The following is a 24,343-nucleotide window of genomic DNA, read 5'->3' on the forward strand; positions in this document are numbered from 1 at the left end:
GTTCCTCCCTCCCACTTACAGTACTCTAAGCCGAAGACAGTCTGTATTCTTCAGCTTCCAGCCCCCAGTGGACCTGGATACAGGCGTTGTGCCTTTGATTTCCCCAGCAGACTCGCAGCCCTGGAGCACCGACCATCCGGCCTCGACATCCAACTTCCATTCTACTGAATCAGGTATGAGAATTCTGATTCACATGTCGCAGTATTCAGCTCTCCATTATTCCCTAGGCTATTCTATCAGAATGCAAAATTGAAGCAGGAGCCCTCTATTCTCACAAGTACCTCCCTCACCTTGACTCAGTTCCATTGCCATTTCTAGTTGCCATCTCAGACTGAGGGAGGAATTACAATAGGACTTTCTCCCTTGCTTGGGCAGTACATTGCTGAGTTCAATGCACATAGAACACCCGTCATGAGAGCAAAAACCTGCATTACTGAATGTTAATATAATGCAAATTCCTTCATTTACTCTCCTCCCAAACTGCTGCTATTTCCATATCTGTCCACTTCCCCATCATTCTGATTTGCTGCCCTCCTCCCTCTCCAACTGTCCTTTCTGCTGAGAAACGATCATCTGTACAGTACTTCTATGAGTGTGTCACTGACTTCTTCAATCCTTTCTGAAGTGATCTTATGCCTGTTTGGCGACAGGCCATTGACTCAAAGCACATAAAACCCTCTGTCCTTCCTGGGATTTCGAGGTCTTTTGTTGGTGAGAGATGAAGAGAGAAGACGCAGATGGAGAGAATAGATAGACCACCGGATGGAGTGGATTAGGAACGAGGGTCCGAAGGTCAGTGATGCTCGGAGGAGGTCGATGGGGGAACAACGGGACATATCCGTGAGCTCCAGTGTGCACATTAGACTATTTCATTAAAAAGGGCCCATTTTCTTTTTATTTTTTTTACTAACCCTGTAGTCAGAGTAAGATTTATAAAGTTCAATTATTAAGTTGCATATGGTGCACTGTCTGATATTTTGCTGTTTGGATTTGTAACCAGGCAATACATCACACAGTATCCACACAAATGAGATTTTTCCGGTTTGGCTGGGCCAGACACTGCCTAGACAAACACATGCTGGCCAAACCAGAGGGTTACATACATTATCCACAACATCATCAATCTTAATATCATCTGCAAACCCACCCATCTACATTTTCATCCAGGTCATATATACTTCACAAACAGCAGAGGTCCCAGCACAGATCTCTGTGGAACAGCACTAGTTACAGGCCTCCAGCTAGAATAAGTCCTTTTGACCACTACCCCCTGTCTTCTATGGAATTCGGAATCCAAATAGCCAATTCACCATGGATCCCATGTAATTTCATCTTCTGGATGAGGCCCCCAAGAGGCGTTTTATCAAAAACCTTCCTAAAATCCATGTAGACAACATCAACAGCCTTACCTTCATCAATCTCCCTCATCATCTCACTACAGCACTCAATCAAGTTAATTAGACATGACTTACACCACATAAAGCCATGCCAGCTCTCCCTAATTAGGTCATGTTTTCCAAATGTTCATCAATCCTATCCCTAATAATCTTCCCCAGTAACTTCCCTACCAATGACATGAGACTCACCGGTTTATAGTTTCCAAGATTATTCCTGGTTCCCTTTGTGAATGATCAGACAACTTTGAACTACTTGCTAGTTCTCCAAGACTGCACCTGTGGCAAGAAAGGACACAAAGATGCTGACCAAGGCTCCAGCAATTTCTTCACTTGCCTCTCTCAATAATCTAGGGTATATCCCATCAGGCCCTTCAGTTAATGAAGACTACCTCCTCATTTATTTTGAAAAGCCCTAGCTTATTAATTCTCTCAGCACTGATCTTCCTATCCTCCACATCCTTCTCCTTGGTAAATTTTGATGTGAATTCCTCATTAAAGACCTCACTACATCCTTTGTATGCAAGCAAATGTTCCCACCTTTATCCTTGAGTGGTCCTACCCTCTCCCTAGTTCCTCTATTGCTCCTGATGTAGGGATAGAATGCCTTAGGATTCCCTTTAATGTAATTAGCTGAGGACTTTTCATGGCTTGGCTTTCCTAATTCTTTTCTTGAATTCTTTTCTGGCTTTTCTGGCTTCCTTATAATCCTTCAGGGCTCTGTTTGATTCTAGCTTCCTTAGCTTTATCTTCTCTCGATATCCAAGGTTTTCCCTACCTTGCCATCCATGCCTTTCCTTCTGACTGGAACAAACCTGTCCTGTACTCTTTGCAGATGGTCTTTAAACACTCTCTACAATGTGGATGAAAACATGGCCAAAAACAACTGGTCCCAATTAACTTTCCCTAGTTCTGCCTAATGCTCCTGTATTGGCCCTGCTCCAATTTAATACTTACCTGCAAGTTCCATACTTATCTTTATCTATAGATAGCTTAAATCTTAAGGAGTTGTGGTCGCTATTCCCTAACTGCTCACCCACTGGAAGGTCGGTCATCTGGCCAGGACCCAACACCAGATCCAGTACAGCCCCCGTTCTTGTTGAACTATCTACATATTGATTTAAGAAACCCTCTTGGAGGCACCTGACAAATTCTGCCCCATCTAAATTACTTGCATTCTTATATTAAGGAATTTGAAGACCCCCCCCCCCGGACAATAACCTTTTACCCCTTTCCTTACTCTGTTTACATATCTGTTCCTCAATGTCCCAGTGGCTATTGGATGGTCTGTAGTACAATCTCATCAGAGTGATTGCACCGTTCCTATTTTTGACTTCTACCCATATAGACTCAATGGATGAGCTCTCTATTATATCCCTTCTGAGTGATATTTACCCCGACTAGTGGTGCAACTCCCCCCCCACTTTTACTTCCCTCTATCATCTTTTCTAAAACATTAAAACACTGGAACATTGAGCATCAATTCCTGTCCCCCCTTAACCAAGTCTCTGTAATGGCAATAGCATCATAATTCCATGTACTGATCCATGCTGTAACTTTGTCACATTTACACATAATACTCCCAACATTAAAATACACACTTCAAACTATCCATCCTATTGTATTCATTAGTTTGCCCCTACCTGTTTTTACTGGTCCTGGCATCTACCTTCCTCCACATCTCTCCACGTTCTAACCTCATGCTTCGGTTCCCATTCCCCTGCCAAACTAGATTAAATCCTCCTGAGTAGCACTAACAAACCTCCCAGCCAGGATTTTGGTTCCCTTGCAGTTTAGGTGGAAGCCATACCTCTTTACAGGTCATCCCTGCCTCAGAAGAGGTTCCAATACTCCAAGAACCTGAAACCCTGTCCTCAGCAACTCTTTCATCCATACTATCATCCTAATCCTGACTACATGTTGTACCGGGGTTTTGCTCTTTAGCCTCTTTCCAAACTCTTTATACTTCTTCCTCCCTTCTACCTATGTCATTTCTGCTAAAGTGCACCACAACCTCTGGCTGCTTACCCTCCCGTTTGAGAATATTCAGCAGCTCCTCTGAGACATCCTAGATCCTAACACTCATGGGACAAAATCATCCTGGTATCCCTTTCTCAGCCACAGAATCTCCTGTGCATCCCTCTAAATGTTAAACCTCCTATCACTATCACTCTGCCTGATGTTACCCTTACCTTCTGAGCCTCAGAGCTGGTCCCAGTGCCAGCAGACTGGCAGCTGTTGTGCCCTGATAGATTATGCACACATAAAAAAAATTGGGAGATGTTCCAAGTAGCGTAAAATAGAAATTAGAAAAATAGAGAAATGTGCGCATTCACATATGGACAAATGTTTGTGGATAAAATCAAAAGTAATTAAAACATTTTGGAGGCAGTCTCAAGTTTGCTCAAACGGTGACTAATGGCGATATTCACTTCTTGTGTAATGCCATACTGTTGGCCTAGGGGGGCCTTTACAGAAATTTATTTCTTGGTAACTAAGTTGACCACACCAACAGCCACTGTCTGCCTTATACCATGGACAGTAAAGTGAGGCCTGGTGTTCATGGTTCCGGTATCAATGAGTCCTGAGATCGATACCGAAGGTGAAGCCTGATGTTTGATCAGAAGTCTGGAATTTGAAGCCTGATAGCTAAGGCCCTGTGTCTGTGAGTCCACTGTGGAAGTTGGAGGCCGGTGTCTGAGAGTAAATGAGTCCATTGGAGACTGGAGGCCTGGCCTGCCCCGGGGTTGGAGAAATCTGTGTGCGGCAATTGGTGGGTGGGAGGAAAGAGGCTTGTTTTGTTGCTGTTGTTCTGCCAAGCATTGTGAGCTCATTCTGCTGCTGCCGTAGCGTCTGATGATGTTTGCAGGCTGCCCCCAACATATCCTCACTTTGGGTTGGTCATTAATGGAAATGACGCATTTCATCGTATGCCTCAGTGTACATGTGGTAAATAGAACATTGGACATAGAACATTACATCACAGTACGGGCCCTTTGCCCTACAATGTTGTGCTGACCTTTTAACCTACTCTACGATCAATCTAACTCTTTTCTCCTACGTAGCCCTTCAGTTTTCTATCTTCCATGTGACTAAGAGTTTCTGATCTGAAATGTCCCTAACGTCTCTGCCTCTACCACCATCCCTGGCAGGGCATTCCACACACCCACCACTCACTGTGCTAAAAACATACCTCCGACATCCACCCTAAACTTTGTTCCAATCACCTGGCAGGGTGTTCCACATACTTACCACTCCATGTGTGAAAAAACTTACCTTTGGCATGCACCCACCTCTCCCCCATATTTTATTCCAATTACCTTATAATTATGCTTCTTTGTACTAGCCATTTCTTCCCTGGGAAATATAAATAAATAAATAAATAGCTCTGAGTCTGAATCTCACTGCTGCTATTTTTAACAGGATTGGAATACAAAGGGGAAGAAGGTATACTTCAATTATGCAAGTAATCAGTCAGGAACAGCTTCTCCACCCCCCCCCCCCCCACCGCCATCCGATTTCTGAATGGATATTGAACCCATAAACACCACCTCACTACTTCTTTTATTTTTATTTCTGCACTACTTATTTAATATACCTTTAATTAATTTACAGTAATACATGTTTTTCAATGTATTATGCATTACATTGTGCTGTTGCCACAAAGACAACAAATTCCATGACACGTGGACGGCGGTGACATTAAACCTCATTCTGATTCTGATTCTGAGTTAGCCATGTAAACAATACCATTTCAAAATTATTCCTCCCTGAGCCATCTGCAGAGCAGAATAATCAAATGAAGATGTTCTGGGAATCAGAATCAGGTTTACTATCCCTGGTGTATGTCGGGAAATGTGTTGTTATGCGGCAGCAGTACATTGCAATACATAATAATAAAAACTATAAATTACATTAAGAAGTAAATATAAAAAAAGTTAAATTAAATAATGCTCTCCATGGTACTTCTGTAGAAATTTGTAATTGTACTTGGTGACCCACCAAACGTCCTCAAACTCCTAATGAAATATAGACACTGTCATGCCTTCTTTGTAGCTGCATCGATATGTTGAGCCCAGGATAGATCTTTAGAGATGTTGCCACCCAGGAACATGAACTTGCTCATCCTTTCCAGTTTGATTCCTCTATGAGGACTGGTGTGTGATCCCTTATCCTACCCTTTCTGAAGTCCATAATCAATTCTTTGGTCTTAAGGACATTCGGTGCAAGGTTTTTGCTGCAACACTGCTTAACCAGCTGATCTATCTTGCCCTTATACACCTTCTTGTCACCAACTGAAATTCTGCCGACAATAGTTGTGTTGTCAGCAAATTTATAGACGGTATCTAAGCTGTGCATTCATGGGTGTAAAGAGAGTAGAGATTTCCAATCAGCACAGGCTGCGGCCTTCCAACAAGGACGTCAAGGATCCAATTACAGAGGGAAGTACAGATTGTGGAGCTTTTTGATCAGAACTTTAAGAATGATTGTTAAATGCTGAAATGTACTCAATGAACAGCAGCCTGATGTAAGTATTCGTATTGGTTATTCTGTGGCGAAACACTTCTGATCAACTGTGGAGCTCAATTGAAGAACTTACAAGTAAAGAACTATCCTTTACAATTAAAGAAGTCTGTCTGATAAGAAAATTGTACTCTTGCTTACCCAGTCCTGGTTGTTAATTGTCATGGGGTCTCGGTCTAAGATAAAGCCAGAAAAGAGGAAAGGAAACAGATGTATTTTGTTAACCAGTCCTTGGATGTATGACAGCTTGAATGATTGATTTCAGAATCATAAGCTTCTGGACAGGGGTATGAACAAACAAAACTAAGAAGATTGGAAGAAAAATCACTTAAAAGAAGGGCTGTCTGAGATATTGGTAGTAGGAACTCGAGAACAACCATTGTAAGAAGGCGGGGGGGGGGGGGTCTTATGTTCAGAACTCAGAGAAGACCTGCTGGACTGAAAGAGACAAGTTTTATCTCACACCAATGTTATTTAAGCTGTGAGTCTTGTGATATAATATAAGAAGTGATCATTTGGAATGGTAAATTAAATGCAAAGTTGTTCTAAGACAGTTGAATGCATGCACGTTTAGGTAAACTGAGTGGTATAAACCTTGGTTTCGAAACATCAGCTGGTACCCTACAAAGGCAGAAGGGTCAGCAATTTCATGATACTTTTCAACAACAAAGATGATTTATTGTTGAAAAATATGATTTCTTGTTCCCCTCTGCCTGTTTCCTAATTTTAAAAATTTTATATCAAATGATGGAAAGGAAAGCTTGGGTAGGGCACAAGAATTATTATATTTATCTTGGCATTTACATAGTTGGCGACTTCTACTGCTCAACACAGAAACATTGAAATTTTTATATCAAAGTAAACTTTACTCAAAATAAAAGATGTTTGCATTCACAGTCAATGCTTTCAGTAGAGTTCTATTATATTCCGTAAAGCCAGTAGAACTGTTGCCACTCATGTGGTCCCCTCAGGTAGTACACTATTGCAATAATTGAAGGACTTCCTATCCTGACCCCTCCCTCTCCAGTAGCAGAGGAACCCTATTCTGTGAACATAGACAACAGAAGATGCAGCAATTTATGCCTCACTGTCTCTATAAGAGCAAGCCATTCCTTGCCCTCTGCTTGACTCGAACTTGACTGGCTTGAAAACTTTTCTCTGGTATAGATTTATCTAATTACCTCTCGAAGGCCACATTGGAAACTGCCCCCACCACACTAGCAGACCTTGTATTCCATATTCCTTAGAGAATTTGTTGCAAAGATTCAGTTGGGAGAAGTGCGCAGACACAGTAGCTCGTCATTGTGCAAGGCTGCTGAGAAGATTTAGAAAGCGAGGGGTTTCTTTCAGCAGGAAATATGATTGGGAGAAGTGGGCGGGCACAGTAGCTCGGCATTGGGCAAGACCGCTGAGAAAGTTCTGGGACAAAAGGGAGTCGCTGCCTAATGGAGCGGTCATCAGAGTAGCGTGAGGAAGAGTAGTAGGGCCTTGGTTCATCAGGGCTTGGTGAGTATGGGCCTAAGTGACATAAGGAGGTAAGGTTCTTTTATAACCCTTTTTTCCTCTAGAGAACAGTGGACATGACTGCAAGGCCAGTTTTCTGCTCAGCGTGTCAGATATGGGATATCAAGGAGATCTCCAGCTCCCTGATGGCCACATCTGCACGAGGTGCATCATGCTGCTGCTCCTTAGAGACTGAGTTAGGGAACTGGAGCTACAGCTCGATGATCTTCGGCTTGTAAGGAAAGTGGAGAGGTGATCGATAGGAGCTACAGGTAGGTAGTCACACTAGGGCCACAAGAGACAGATTGGGTGAGTGTCAGGAGAGGAAAGGGAGAGCATCAGGTAGTGGATACCACCCCTATGGCCATCCACTTTAACAATAAGTACTCCATTTCGAGTTCTGTTGGGGGAAGCAATCTACTTGGGAGATGCGACAGTGTCTGTGCCTCTAGACCTCTCTGGCCCTGGGGCTTAGAAGGGTAGGGAACAGAAGAGGATGGCATCAGTAATAGGGAACTCTATAGTTCTGGGGATAGATAGGTGATTCTGTGGGCATGAAAAAGAAACAAGGTTGGTAGTTTGCCTCCCAGGTGCCAAGTTTTGTGATGTTTCTGAACACAGCCACAATATCTTGAAATAGAAGGGTGAGCATCCAGAGGCTGTGGTACATATTGGTACCAATGACATAGGATGGAAAAAGGAGCAGCTCTTGAGGACAAAGAGTTAGAAAGGAAGCTGAGAAGCAGGTTCTCAAGGGTAGTAATCTCGGGATTACAACTCGACAATGAGTATAGGAATAGAATGAGGTGGAGGATAAATATGTGGCTGTGGGATTGGAGCAAGGGGCAGGGATTCAGATTTCTGGGTCTTTGGGACCTCTTCTGGAGCAGGTGTGAACTGTACAAAATGGACGGGTTGCGCTTGAATCCGAGGAGGAACAGTATCCTGACTGGGAGGTTTACTGATGCTATTGAGGAGGGTTTAAACCAGATTTGCAGGGGGGTGGAAACTAAAGTGAAGAAGCAGAGGATGGGGCAGTTGGTGCACAACTAGAGACTGCTTTTAGGGAGTTTGTGAGGAAGGATAGGCAGATGATAGAGCAAAGTTGCACTCAGCCTGATGGCTAGAGATGTGTCTACTTTAATGCAAGGAGTATCATAAACAAGCTGGATGAACTTAGAGCGTGGATCAATACATGCAACTATGATGCTGTGGTCATTACAGAGACCTAGATATCTCAAGGTAAGAATGGCTGCTGAGTGTGCCAGGCTTCAGATGTTTCACAAGGACGGGTAGGGAGGCAAAAGAGGTGGGGGAGTGGCATTGCTAATCAGGGATAGTATCACGGCTGCAGAAATGGAGGAAATCATAGAGGGATTACGTACTGAGTCTCTGTGGGTGGAAGTCAGAAACAGGAAGGGGACAATAACTCTACTGGGTGTTTTTGATAGACCCCCCCAATAGTAACAGAGACATTGAGGATTAGGTAGGGGTGCAGATTCTGGAACAGTGCAATATTAATACAGTTGTTGTGATGGGAGATTTTAACTTATCAATTATTGACTGGCATCTCCTTAGAGGAAGGGGTTTAGATGGGGTGGAGTTTGTTAGGTGTGCTCAGGGAACACTTGCATGGCATTCTGCATAGGTACGTTCCATTGAGGCAGGGAAAGGATGGTAGGGTAAAAGAACCATGGTGTACAAAGGATGTTGAAAATCTAGATAAGAGGAAAAGAAAAGCTTACGAAAGGTTCAGGTAACTAGGTACTGACAGAGTTCTAGAAAATTATAAGAGTTCTAGAAAGGAGATTAAGAATGAAATTAGGAGATCTAGAAGCGGTCATGAGAAAGGCATTGGCGAGTAGGATTAAGGAAAACCCGAAGGCATTCTACAAGTATGTGAAAAGCACGAGGATGAGCTGTGTGAGAATAGGACCAATCAGGTGTGACGGTGGAAAAATGTGTATGGAACCGGAGGAGGTAGCAGAGGTACTTAATGAATATTTTGCTTCAGTATTCACCAGAGAAAAGGATCTTGGCAATTGTGGGATGACTTATAACAGACCAAAATGCTTGAGCATATAGGCATTAAGAAAGAGGATGTGCTGGAGCTTTTGAAAAGCATTAAGTTAGGTGCATCACTAGGCTGAGAAGTGGCAGATGGAGTTCAACCCAGATAAGTGTGATGTGGTTCATTTTGGTAGGTCAAATTTGAAGACAGAATATTGTATTAATGGTAAAACTCTTGGCAATGTGGAGGACCAGAGAGATCTTGGGGTGTGGGACACTCAAAGCTGCTGTGCAGGTTGACAGTTTTGTTACAAAGGCATATAGTGTATTGGCATTCATCAACTGTGGGACTGAGTTCAAGAACCGTGAGGTAGTGTTACAGTTATATAGGACCTTGGTCAGACCCCATGTATGCAGTTCTGGTCACCTCACTACAGGAAGGATGTGGAAACCATAGAAAGAGTGTAGAGGAAATTTATAAGGATGTTATGTGGATTGGAGTGTGCACCTTATGAGAATAGGTTGAGTATATTTGGCCTTTTCTCCTTGGAGTGGTGGAGGATGAGAGATGACCTGATAGAGGTGTAAAAGATGATTAGAGGTGCTGATCGTGTGGATAACCGAAGGCTTTTTCCCAAGGCTGAAATGGCTAATACAAGAGGGCATAGTTTTAAGGTGCTTGGAAGTAGGAACAGAAGGGATGTCAGGGCTAAGTTTTTCACAGAGAGAGTGGTGAGTGCATGGAACACACTGCCGGCCGTGGTAGTGGAAGTGGATACAATAAGGTCTTATAAGAGACTGTTGGATAGGTACATGGAGCTTAGAAAAATAAAGAGCTATGTGGTAGAGTAATTCTAGGCAGTTTCTACAGTAGGATACGTGGCCAGCACAACATTGTGGGCTTAAGGGCCTGTAATGTGCTGTAGATTTCCATGTTTTATGTTCTCGAAGACAGGAAATGCAAAGTCCAGAAATTAGAGTTTCCTTATTATAATCCAGGCTAAGGTCTTTCCTTAGTCCCCACGGAGAAGTTACAAATCTGTTACTAATATACAGTATGTGGTTTAGATATATACTGCATTCATTTCAATTCTTGGTTGCTATGCTATTGTTCAGGCTCGTATGTGCCTAATAAAAGATCCTAAATATGTATCAGAATTTTTTTTTCACTCAATGTGCTTTATCGTTACAATTATATCCTTGAGCAATTACCCACTGATTTGTCAATCACAGACCTGACAGTCACCTGGAGCTGGGTGGAGGCATATAACACAGTGTTTCTCTTCTCCTGACTGTAAAGGTGCTAAATGAGGTAAAGGACAAACGATTCCTTAGAAGGTACGAGCATGCAACACATCACAGCTGACATTCAAACTGGGAAGGAGATAAACATAATTAGCGGATGGTGTTATTTTAAGACCGGAATGCAAGCACTCGGAGTAAAAGTTCCATGACTGCTCTCTCTCCAGGAGCCCGAGGCAGCAATTGGAAAATTGCACACTAGCAGACTGTGCGGCTGTAAGACATCGGAGCAGAATTAGACCATTCCAACGATTGAGTCTGCCCTGCCATTCCATCAGGGCTGATTTAATATCCCTCTTAACGCTATTATCCTGTCTTCTCCCTGAAACCTTTGACACCCTTACTAATCAAGGATCTTTTATGTTCTGCTTTAAATATACTCAATGACTTGGCCTCCATAGCCATCTGTGGCAATTAATTCCACAGATTCACCATCGCCTGGTGAAGAAATCCCTCCTCCTCTCTGTTCTGAATGCATGTCTCTCTATTCTGAGACTGTGCCCTCTGGTCCTAGACTCCCCCAACCACTCCACATCAACCCTATCCAGGCCACTTGACATTCGATAGATTTCAATGAGATCCCACCCTCATTCTTCTAAATTCCAGTGAGTACAGGCCCAGAGCCATCAAATGTTCCTCATGTGTTAACCCTTTCATTCCCAGGATCATTTCCATGAGCCTTCTCCAGACCTTCTGCAATGCCAGCACATCTTTTCGTAGATAAGGGGCACAAAACTGCTTCCAATACTCTAAGTGCAGTCTGACCAATGCCTAATAAAGCCTCAGCATTACATCTAGTATTCTATTCCTCCAAAATGAATGCTAACATTGCATTTGCCTTCCTTGTCACCAACTCAATCTGCAAGTTAGCCTTTAGGAAATCCTGCAAAAGGACTTCCCAAGTCCCTCAACCCTTTTGATTTTGGATTTTTTCCCCCCATTTAGGAAATAGTCTATGCTTTTATTCCTTCTACCAAAGTGCATGACCATACACTTCCCCACACTATATTGTATCTGCCTCATCTTTGCCCATTCTCCTAATCTGTCCAAGTCCTTCTGCAGACTCCCTGCTTCCTCGACACTACCTGCCCCTCCATCTATCTTTGCATGGTCAGCAAACTTGGCTACAAAGCTTTCAAGTCCATCATCCAAATCATCCACATACGAGGGGTGATTGATAAGTTTGTGGCCTAAGGTAGAAGGAGTCAATTTTAGAAAACCTAGCACATTTATTTTTTGACATAGTCCCCTCCTACGTTTACACACTTAGTCCAGCGGTTCTGGAGCATACAAATCTTGGACCTCCAGAAAGTGTCCACAGCAGGGGTGATTGATGAGTTCGTGGCCTAAGGTAGAAGGAGATGAGTTATACAGCTCTCGTTACATGCACATGCATTTCAGCTCTTTGAGTGATTATGCAGAAGGTTTGAGGTTAATAACTCATCAGAGGTTATTGATAAGTTTGTGTCCTAAGGTAGAAAGAGATTCAATTTTGTTCAACTTCTTTCTCATGCCTCTGTAATTTCCTTTACTCTACTGTAATGCTGATACATATGACTTTAGCTTCTTCCTCTCAAACAACAGGGTAAATTTAATTATATTATGATTACTGAGTCCTCAGGGTGCCTTTACCTTAAGCTCCCTAATCAAATTTGGTTCATCACATAACACCCAATCCAGAATTGACTTTTCCCAGGTGGGGTCAACCACAAGCTTCTCTACAAAACCATCTCAAAAGCATTCTACAAATTCCCTCTCTTTGCATTTATAAACAAAATGATTTTTCCAATCTACCGGAATATTGAATTCTCACATAGCTATTGTAACATTACACTTTTTACATGACTTTTCTATCTCCCATTATAATTTGTACCCCATATCCTGGCTACTGTTACGGAAATCTGTATGTAACTCCTATTATGGCCTTTTTACCCTACCCACAAGAATTCTACATCTTCCAATCCTATGTCACCTCATTATAAAGATTTGATTTCATTTTTAACAAACAGAGCCACCCCACTCCTTCTGCCTAACTCCCTGTTCTTTCAGTACAATATGTGGCTTTCGATATTTAGCTCCCAACTATGATTTTCTTTCAGCCTCCTCTCAGTAATGCCCACAATGGCATTCTAACTTTGCTATAAGAGTATCCACCTTATTCCTTACTCAGTGTGAATTCAAATATAAAACTTCATTCCTGTATTCATCACCCTTTTTGATTTTGCCCCATGTTACACTTCAAACCATCTCACTGACAGCAATTTCTCCCTATCATCTGCTTGTCCTTCCTCACAACCTCACGACACATGGCATTTACATCTTCAGTTCTATCATTCAGTTCCCATGCCCCTGCCAAATTAGTTTAAATCCTCCCCAATAACTCCAGCATACTTGCCTGCAATGATACTGGTCCCTCTTGAGTTCAAGTGTAAGCTATCCTTTTTGTACAGATCATATCTTCCCCAGAAAAGATCCAAATGATCCAAAAATCTAAACGCTGTCCCCTGCACCAATTCCTCAGCCATGCATCTATCTGCCAAATTATTCTATTCTCACCCTCATGTCACGTGGCCAGTAATTATTCAGATTCAGATTCAGATTCAGTTTATTGTCATTTAGAAACCACAAATGCAATGCAGTTAAAAAATGAGACAACGTTCCTCCAGAATGATATCATAAAAGTATATGACAAAACAGACTACACCAGAAAATCCACATAATGTTTGGCAATCCCCAGTCCAGAGTCCGGAGAGGCTGCTGCATATTAATATCGCATTACCATCAGCGCATTTCCCCGGAAAGGATCTCCAAATCTACCAGACAAAACAAGACCAAAAACTAAAGCTACAAGACCTGCACAAAACCACACAGTAACAACATATAGTTACAACAGTGCAAACAATAGCATAATTGATAAAAAACAGACATGGCACAGTAAAAATAGTCCAAAGATGTTAAAAGACTGTAAGTTTGAAAGAACCCATCACACAGTTTTTACAAGTCCTCAGGGTCCCGATTGACTTGTAATCCCATGCTGGCAGCAAAAGGGAATACCCCCGCTATGAACTTCCAAGGTGCTGCCCGACTCAGCCTCGCAGACGCAGCACACAATGAAAGCTCCGTCAAACCCAGCCTCGCAGACACAGCACACAGTGAAAACACTCTGACCGCAGCGGACTCCGAGTCCGTTGAACTTCTGAGCTCCTGACCATCCCCTCCGGCTCAGCTTCTCCGAGCACCATCCTCTGCTGAGCATAAAAACACGCTCCTGCCAATGGCCACCGGCAACGTGACCCCGAGGTCTGGGGGCCTGTTCTTCCCAGCAGAGACCCGGATCTCACAGCAGCAGCGGCAACGAAGAAGGTCTTCCTGGAGATTTCCAGATGTTTGTCCGTGCTCCCACGTCCGTTTTTCATCCGATTATGATTGTGCATGGCACCCTGCTTCACAAATAACAGATAATCAGCTCTGGAGTGACCACTGCAAGCTGCATCATGCTGCCATCTTTCCAGCTTTCTACCTAACTCCCTATATTCTCTCTTCAGGACCTTCTCCCTTTTCCTACATATGTCGTTGGTAACCCTATGTACCATGGCTTCTGCTGTTCACCCTCCCTCTTTAGAATTCTGTGGACCTGATCCAAGTCATTCCTGATGCTGGCACCTGGGAAGCAACATACCATCCGGCTGTCTCCATCATGTTCACAGAATTTCCTGTCTGTTCCTCTAACCATGGAGTTATCTGTCACTGCTGTACTCCTCTTCTCCCCTACTGCTAGAGACCTGGTCACTGTGGCTTCCTCCCAGTAGGTCATTCCCACCACCACCACCTCTCAATAGCATTCTAAACCGTGTACTTTTTATTGAGGGGAACAAACACAGGGCTACTCTGCTCTGACTGCCTGGTCCCTTTTCCTCTCATGACAGTCTCCCAGATACCTGCCTCCTGCAGCTTAAGGGTGAATACCTCTTTGTAATTCCTATCACCTCCTCATTCTCCTGTATGAGCTGAAGATCATTAGACTGCGTGGAATCTAAGGAACTGCAGCTCAACGTGCTTCACTTTAATGTAGTTAGCAGGGAGACAGAGTTCCTACATCTCACACAAAGAACATACTCTTTACCAATGTTAGTTACACACTAACTATGTACTAATAGACAAAGAAGGAGAAAAATAATGTTGAAAACTTACTCAGAGCCTTCACCTGTTCTCGCCTAAGCCTGGTGAGACAAAGCCTGAACACTCTAACTCTGGCCCACTCTAACCCTGGCCACTCTAACCCTGGCCCACTCTAACCCAGCCCACTCTAACCCTGGCCACTCTAACCCTGGCCCACTCTAACCCAGCCCACTCTAACCCTGGCCCACTCTAACTCTGGCCCACTCTAACCCTGGCCACTCTAACCCTGGCCACTCTAAACCTGGACCACTCTAACCCTGGCCACTCTAACCCTGGCCCACTCTAACCCTGGCCACTCTAACCCTGGCCCACTCTAACCCTGGCCACTCTAACCCTGGCCACTCTAACCCTGGCCCACTCTAACCCTGGCCACTCTAACTCTGGCCCACTCTAACCCTGGCCACACTAACCCTGGCCACTCTAACCCTGGCCACTCTAACCCTGGTCACTCTAACCCTGGCCCACTCTAACCCTGGCCACTCTAACCCTGGCCCACTATAACCCTGGCCACTCTAACCCTGGCCCACTCTAACCCTGGCCACTCTAACCCTGGCCACTCTAACTCTGGCCCACTCTAACCCTGGCCCACTCTAACCCTGGCCACTCTAACCCTGGCCACTCTAACCCTGGCCCACTCTAACCCTGGCCACTCTAACCCTGGCCACTCTAACCCTGGCCCACTCTAAACCTGGCCCACTCTAACTCTGGCCCACTCTAACCCTGGCCACTCTAACCCTGGCCCTCTCTAACCCTGGCCCACTCTAACCCTGGCTCACTCTAACCCTGGCCTCTCTAACCCTGGCCACTCTAACCCTGGCCACTCTAACCCTGGCCACTCTAACCCTGGCCCACTCTAACCCTGGCCCACTCTAACCCTGGCCACTCTAACTCTGGCCACTCTAACCCTGGCCCACTCTAACCCTGGCCCACTCTAACCCTGGCCACTCTAACCCTGGCCCACTCTAACCCTGGCCCACTCTAACCCTGGCCCACTCTAACTCTGGCCCATTCTAACCCTCGCCCACTCTAACCCTGGCCCACTCTAACCCTGGCCACTCTAACACTGGCCACTCTAACTCTGGCCCACTCTAACCCTGGCCACTCTAACTCTGGCCACTCTAACCCTGGCCCACTCTAACACTGGCCCACTCTAACCCTGGCCACTCTAACCCTGGACCACTCTAACCCTGGCCACTCTAACCCTGGCCACTCTAACCCTGGCCACTCTAACCCTGGCCCACTCTAACCCTGGCCCACTCTAACCCTGGCCACTCTAACCCTGGCCCACTCTAACCCTGGCCACTCTAACTCTGGCCCACTCTAACCCTGGCCCACTCTAACCCTGGCCACTCTAACCCTGGCCACTCTAACCCTGGCCCACTCTAACCCTGGCCCACTCTAACCCTGGCCACTCTAACCCTGGCCCACTCTAACCCTGGCCACTCTAACTCTGGCCCACTCTAACTCTGGCCCACTCTAACCCTCGCCCACTCTAACCCTGGCCACTCTAATCCTGGCCACTCTAACCCTGGCCCACTCTAACCCTGGCCACTCTAACCCTGGCCCACTCTAACCCTGGCCACTCTAACCCTGGCCCACTCTAACTCTGGCCCACTCTAACCCTGGCCCACTCTAACCCTGGCCACTCTAACCCTGGCCACTCTAACACTGGCCACTCTAACTCTGGCCCACTCTAACCCTGGCCCACTCTAACCCTGGCCACTCTAACCCTGGCCCTCTCTAACCCTGGCTCACTCTAACCCTGGCCACTCTAACACTGGCCACTCTAACCCTGGCCACTCTAACACTGGCCCACTCTAACCCTGGCCACTCTAACTCTGGCCCACTCTAACCCTGGCCCACTCTAACCCTGGCCCACTCTAACCCTGGCCCACTCTAACACTGGCCCACTCTAACCGTGGCCACTCTAACCCTGGCCCACTCTAACCCTGGCCACTCTAACCCTGGCCCACTCTAACTCTGGCCACTCTAACTCTGGCCACTCTAACCCTGGCCACTCTAACCCTGGCCCACTCTAACCCTGGCTCACTCTAACCCTGGCCACTCTAACACTGGCCCTCTCTAACCCTGGCCACTCTAACACTGGCCCACTCTAACCCTGGCCCACTCTAACCCTGGCCTCTCTAACCCTGGCCCACTCTAACCCTGGCCCACTCTAACTCTGGCCCACTCTAACCCTGGCCCACTCTAACTCTGGCCCACTCTAACCTTGGCCACTCTAACCCTGGCCCACTCTAACCCTGGCCACTCTAACCCTGGCCCACTCTAACCCTGGCTCACTGTAACCCTGGCCCACTCTAACCCTGGCCACTCTAACCCTGGACCACTCTAACCCTGGCCACTCTAACCCTGGCCACTCTAACCCTGGCCCACTCTAACCTTGGCCACTCTAACCCTGGCCACTCTAACCCTGGCCACTCTAACCCTGGCCCACTCTAACCCTGGCCACTCTAACCCTGGCCACTGTAACCCTGGCCCACTCTAACCCTGGCCCACTCTAACCCTGGCCCACTCTAACTCTGGCCCACTCTAACCCTGGCCACTCTAACCCTGGCCACTGTAACCCTGGCCCACTCTAACCCTGGTCCACTCTAACCCTGGCCCACTCTAACCCTGGCCCACTCTAACCCTGGCCCACTCTAACCCTGGCCCACTCTAACTCTGGCCCACTCTAACCTTGGCCACTCTAACCCTGGCCCACTCTAACCCTGGCCCACTCTAACTCTGGCCCACTCTAACCCTGGCCACTCTAATCCTGGCCCACTCTAACCCTGGCCACTCTAACCCTGGCCCACTCTAACCCTGGCCCACTCTAACGCTGGCCACTCTAACCCTGGCCACTCTAACCCTGGCCCACTCTAACCCTGGCCACTCTAACCCTGGCCACTCTAACCCTGGCCCACTCTAACCCTGGCTCACTCTAACCCTGGCCCACTCTAACCCTGGCCCACTCTAACCCTGGCCCACTCTAACCCTGGCCACTCTAACCCTGGCCCACTCTAACCCTGGCCCACTCTAACCCTGGCCACTCTAACCCTGGCCCACTCTAACCCTGGCCACTCTAACCCTGGCCCACTCTAACCCTGGCCACTCTAACTCTGGCCCACTCTAACCCTGGCCCACTCTAACCCTGGCCCACTCTAACCCTGGCCCACTCTAACACTGGCCCACTCTAACCCTGGCCACTCTAACTCTGGCCACTCTAACTCTGGCCACTCTAACTCTGGCCACTCTAACCCTGGCCCACTCTAACCCTGACCACTCTAACTCTGGCCCACTCTAACCCTGGCCCACTCTAACCCTGGCCCACTCTAACCCTGGCCCACTCTAACCCTGGCCCACTCTAACACTGGCCCACTCTAACCGTGGCCACTCTAACTCTGGCCCACTCTAACCCTGGCCCACTCTAACACTGGCCCACTCTAACCGTGGCCACTCTAACCCTGGCCCACTCTAACCCTGGCCACTCTAACCCTGGCCCACTCTAACTCTGGCCACTCTAACTCTGACCACTCTAACCCTGGCCACTCTAACCCTGGCCCACTCTAACTCTGGCCACTCTAACCCTGGCCCACTCTAACACTGGCCCACTCTAACCGTGGCCACTCTAACCCTGGCCCACTCTAACCCTGGCCACTCTAACCCTGGCCACTCTAACCCTGGCCCACTCTAACCCTGGCCCACTCTAACCCTGGCCACTCTAACCCTGGCCACTCTAACTCTGGCCCACTCTAACCCTGGCCCACTCTAACCCTGGCCCACTCTAACCCTGGCCCACTCTAACTCTGGCCACTCTAACACTGGCCCACTCTAACACTGGCCCACTCTAACCCTGGCCACTCTAACGCTGGCCCACTCTAACCCTGGCCCACTCTAACCCTGGCCACTCTAACCCTGGCCCTCTCTAACCCTGGCTCACTCTAACCCTGGCCACTCTAACACTGGCCCTCTCTAACCCTGGCCACTCTAACACTGGCCCACTCTAACCCTGGCCCACTCTAACCCTGGCCTCTCTAACCCTGGCCCACTCTAACCCTGGCCCACTCTAACTCTGGCCCACTCTAACCCTGGCCCACTCTAACTCTGGCCCACTCTAACCTTGGCCACTCTAACCCTGGCCCACTCTAACCCTGGCCACTCTAACCCTGGCCCACTCTAACCCTGGCTCACTGTAACCCTGGCCCACTCTAACCCTGGCCACTCTAACCCTGGACCACTCTAACCCTGGCCACTCTAACCCTGGCCACTCTAACCCTGGCCCACTCTAACCTTGGCCACTCTAACCCTGGCCACTCTAACCCTGGCCACTCTAACCCTGGCCCACTCTAACCCTGGCCACTCTAACCCTGGCCCACTCTAACCCTGGCCCACTCTAACCCTGGCTCACTCTAACCCTGGCCTCTCTAACCCTGGCCCACTCTAACCCTGGCCACTCTAACCTTGGCCCACTCTAACCCTGGCCACTCTAACTCTGGCCACTCTAACTCTGGCCACTCTAACCCTGGCCACTCTAACACTGGCCCACTCTAACCCTGGCCACTCTAACCCTGGCCACTCTAACCCTGGCCACTCTAACCCTGGCCACTCTAACACTGGCCCACTCTAACCCTGGCCACTCTAACTCTGGCCCACTCTAACCCTGGCCCACTCTAACCCTGGCCTCTCTAACCCTGGCCCACTCTAACCCTGGCCCACTCTAACTCTGGCCCACTCTAACCCTGGCCCACTCTAACTCTGGCCCACTCTAACCCTGGCCACTCTAACCCTGGCCACTGTAACCCTGGCCCACTCTAACCCTGGTCCACTCTAACTCTGGCCCACTCTAACCCTGGCCCACTCTAACCCTGGCCCACTCTAACTCTGGCCCACTCTAACCATGGCCACTCTAACCCTGGCCCACTCTAACCCTGGCCCACTCTAACTCTGGCCCACTCTAACCCTGGCCCACTCTAACCCTGGCCCACTCTAACTCTGGCCCACTCTAACTCTGGCCCACTCTAACCTTGGCCACTCTAACCCTGGCCACTCTAACCCTGGCCACCCTAACCCTGGCCCACTCTAACCCTGCCCACTCTAACCCTGGCCACTCTAACCCTGGCCACTCTAACCCTGGCCACTCTAACCCTGGCCCACTCTAACCCTGGCCCACTCTAACTCTGGCCCACTCTAACCCTGGCCACTCTAACCCTGGCCCACTCTAACCCTGGCCACTCTAACCCTGGCCACTCTAACCCTGGCCACTCTAACCCTGGCCCACTCTAACCCTGGCCCACTCTAACTCTGGCCCACTCTAACTCTGGCCACTCTAACCCTGGCCCACTCTAACCCTGGCCACTCTAACCCTGGCCACTCTAACCCTGGCCCACTCTAACCCTGGCCACCCTAACCCTGGCCCACTCTAACCTTGGCCACTCTAACCCTGGCCCACTCTAACCTTGGCCACTCTAACCCTGGCCCACTCTAACCCTGGCCCACTCTAACCCTGGCCCACTCTAACGCTGGCCACTCTAACCCTGGCCCACTCTAACCCTGGCCCACTCTAACCCTGGCCCACTCTAACCTTGGCCCACTCTAACCCTGGCCCACTCTAACCCTGGCCACTCTAACTCTGGCCCACTCTAACCTTGGCCACTCTAACCCTGGCCCACTCTCTCAGTAGCAGCTCCACCTAAACCTCACTTCTTTTTATTGGCTCAAATACAATTCACTCCCAATAAAACTTGTTTTTAAATTGTCCCTGCTCTGCTCAGATTTCCTCTCTCACTCACTGTTTCCGAGTACTATTTGTGTTATATGATATTATTAAATGAAAAGAAAATAGTTGACTATGAATGCGTGCAGATCATTGACATGTACACTCAGTGGCCACTATGTTAGGCACAGGAGTGGATCTCGGTGTGGTCTTCTGCTGTTGTAGGCCGTCTATTTCAAGGTTAGATGTGTTGTGCATTCAGAGATGCTCCCCTGCACACCTCTGTTGTATTTTATAGTATTTTGAGTTACTGTCACCTTTCTGTCAACTTGAAAATCTGCATTAAACTCTGCTCTCTCTCGTTAATAAGGTGTATTCACCCACAGGACTGCCACTCACTGAATGCTTTTTGTTTCCACAATATTCTCTGAAACAGCGGAGACTGTTATGCATGAAAATCCCAGGAGATCAGTAGATTCTGAGATACTGCAATCACCTCGTCTGTACCTACAAACAATCAGGATCAGATTTATCATCACTGGCATGTGACATGAAATTTCTTAACTTAACTGGAGTAGTTCAATGCAATGCAGAATCTAGCAGAGAGAGAGAAATAAATAAATAAAATCAAGCATAATAAAAAATTAACAAGTAAATCAATTATATATAGAACCATAGAACACTATAGCACAGTACAGGCCTTTCAGCCCTCCATGTTGTGCCGACCCATATAATCCTTTAAAAAAAGTACTAAACCCACACTACCCCATAACCCTCTATTTTTCTTTCATTCATGTGCCTGTCCAAGAGGCTTTTAAATACCCCTAATGTTTTAGACTCCACCACCATCCCTGGAAAGTCATTCCAGGCACTCACAACCATCTGTGTAAAAAACTTACCCCTGATGTCTCCCCTAAACTTCCCTCCCTTAATTTTGTACATATGCCCTCTGGTGTTTGCTGTTGGTGCCCTGGGAAACAGGTACTGACTATCCACCCTATCTATGCCTCTCATAATCTTGTAGACTTCTATCAAATCCCCTCTCATTCTTCTTGAGAATGAGGAAAGTCCAGCTCTGCTAACCTTCCTTCAAAAGGCTTGTTCTCCAATCCAGGCAACATCCTGGTAAATCTCCTCTTCACTCTCTCCATAGCTTCCACATCCTTCCTATAATGAGGTGACCAGAATTGAACACAATACTCTAAGTGTGGTCGCACCAGAGATTTGGAGAGTTGCAACATGACCTCTCTGCTCTTGAACTCAATCCCCCGTTAATGAAGCCTAGCATCCCATAGGGCTTCTTAACTACCCGATCAACCTATGCAGCAACCTTGAGGGATGTATGGATTTGAACCCCAAGGTCCCTTTGTTCAGCCACACTCTTTAATTAGTTATGGTTTTATATTGCTATATTTCTACACTATTCTTGGTTGGTGTGACTGTAACGAAACCCAATTTCCCTCGGGATCAATAAAGTATGTTTGTCTGTATCTTAAGTAACTGACCATTAATCCTGTACTCAGTCTTCTGGTTTGTCCTTCCAAAATACATCACTTCACACTTGTCCAGATTGAACTCCATCTGCAATTTTTCTGCCCAACTCTGCAGCCTGTCTATATCCTCTTGTAACCTTCAACCACCTACGGCTCCATCCACAACTCTTCGTGTCATCCGCAAACTTACACACTCATCCTTCTGCCTCTACATCCAGGTCATTTATAAAAATCACAAATAGTAGGCGTCCCAGGACAGATCCCTGTGGCACTCCACTAGTCACCAACCTCCAGGCAGAATACTTTCCTTCCAAAACTACCCTCTGCTTTCTTCCTTTAAGCCAATTTTTTTTATCCAAACAGCCAAGGTTTCACTTATCCCATGCCTCATGACTTTCTGGATGAGTCTCTCATGAGGGACCTTGTCAAATGCCTTGCTAAAGTCCATGTAGACCACATCCTCTGCCCTACCCTCAACAGTTTCTTTTGTTACCTCTTCAAAAAACTCAATCAGGCTCGTGAAGTACGATCTTCCCTTCACAAAGCCATGTTGACTACCCATGAGTAGACTGAACTTCTCCAAATGCTCATAGATCCTATCCTTAAGAATCCTTTCCAGTAGTTTGCATACCACTGACGTAAGACTCACTGGTCTATAGTTCCCAGGTTTCTCCCTATTACCTTTTTTAAACAAGGGAACTACGTTTGCCATTCTCCAGTCCTCCTGCACTTCCCCTGCAGCCAAAGAGGATTCAAAGATCATGGCCAATGCTCCTGCGATCTCTTCTCTCAATTCCCACAACAACCTGGGGTGTATCATATCTGGCCCTGGGGATTTATCAATCTTAATGTTTTTAAGAAGATCCAGCAGTTCTTCTTCCTTAATCTCCACATTGTCCAGTACACAGGCCCGCTCTACTTCGACCTCATCCTGATCAAGATTCTTTTCACTTGTGAATACTGAAGCAAAGTATTCATTTAGGACCTCCCCAACCTCCTCCGCCTCCAGGCACATGTTGCCTTCTTTATCCTTTAGCGGTCCCACCTTCGTTCTCATCATCCTCCTATTCTTCACATACGCATAGAACGCCTTGGGGTTCTCCTTAATCCTACATGCCAAGGCATTCTCATGCCCCCTTCAAGCTCTCCTAAGTCCTTTCTTTAGCTCCTTCCTGGCTACCCCATATTTCTCATGAACCCCTCCTAATTCTTGCTTCTTATATCTAACATATGCTTCCTTTTACCTCTTGATGAGTTGCCTCACATGTTTCATCAGCTACGGTTCCCTTCTCCTACCATTTTTTCCTTGCCTCAGTGGAACAAACCTACCCTGAACCCAGCTCAAGTGGTCCCTAAACTTCTCCCACATTACTTCTGTGCTTTCCCCTTTGAACATCTGTTTCCAATTTACTCTCGTTAGTTCCTGCCTCATCCCTTCAAAGTTAGCCCTTCCCCAGTTAAGCACTTTACCATTTTGTCTGATTTTATCCCTTTCCATAGCTATGCTGAAGCTAAGGGAGTTGTGGTCACTCTCACCACAATGCTCCCCCACCAAGAGGTCTGTCACCTGACCAGGTTCATTACCCAGAACTAGATCCAGTATGGCCTCTTCTCTCATCGGCTGGTCCATATACTGGGTCAGGAATCCTTCTTGAGTACACCTGACAAATTCAGCCCCATCTACCCCCCTTGTACTCAGGAGGTGCCAGTCAATATGAGGGAAGTTGAAATCACCCATAACTACTACCCTGTATTTTGTGCACCATCCTAAAATCTGCCTGCTTATCTGCTCCTTGGTATCCTGAGGGCTATTTGGGGGCCTATAGTCTACTCCCAGCATAGTGATTGAACCCTTCCTATTTCTGACTCCACCCAGACCGACTCAGTGGACACTCCCTCTGCAGCGTCCTCCCTTTCTATAGCCGTGATACTATCCCTGACCAGTAATGCCACTACCCCACCTTTTCTAACCCCCTATCTTATTCCTTTTAAAATACCGGAACCCCGAGACCTGCATAATCTAATCCTGCCCTTCCTCCAACCGAGTTTCAGTAACGGCCACAACGTCATAGTTCCACATACTAATCCGTGCTCTAAGTTCATCCTCCTTGTTCCCAATACTCCTAGCATTGAAATAGACACATTTCAACCCCTTTAACTGGCTACAATTATGATTCGTCCCCTGCCTGTCTTTCCACATCAACTCAAAACTCTTAGCATCATGC

The sequence above is a fragment of the Hypanus sabinus genome, chromosome 1, assembly GCF_030144855.1.
Source record: "Hypanus sabinus isolate sHypSab1 chromosome 1, sHypSab1.hap1, whole genome shotgun sequence".
NCBI classification, from domain to species: Eukaryota; Metazoa; Chordata; class Chondrichthyes; order Myliobatiformes; family Dasyatidae; genus Hypanus; species Hypanus sabinus.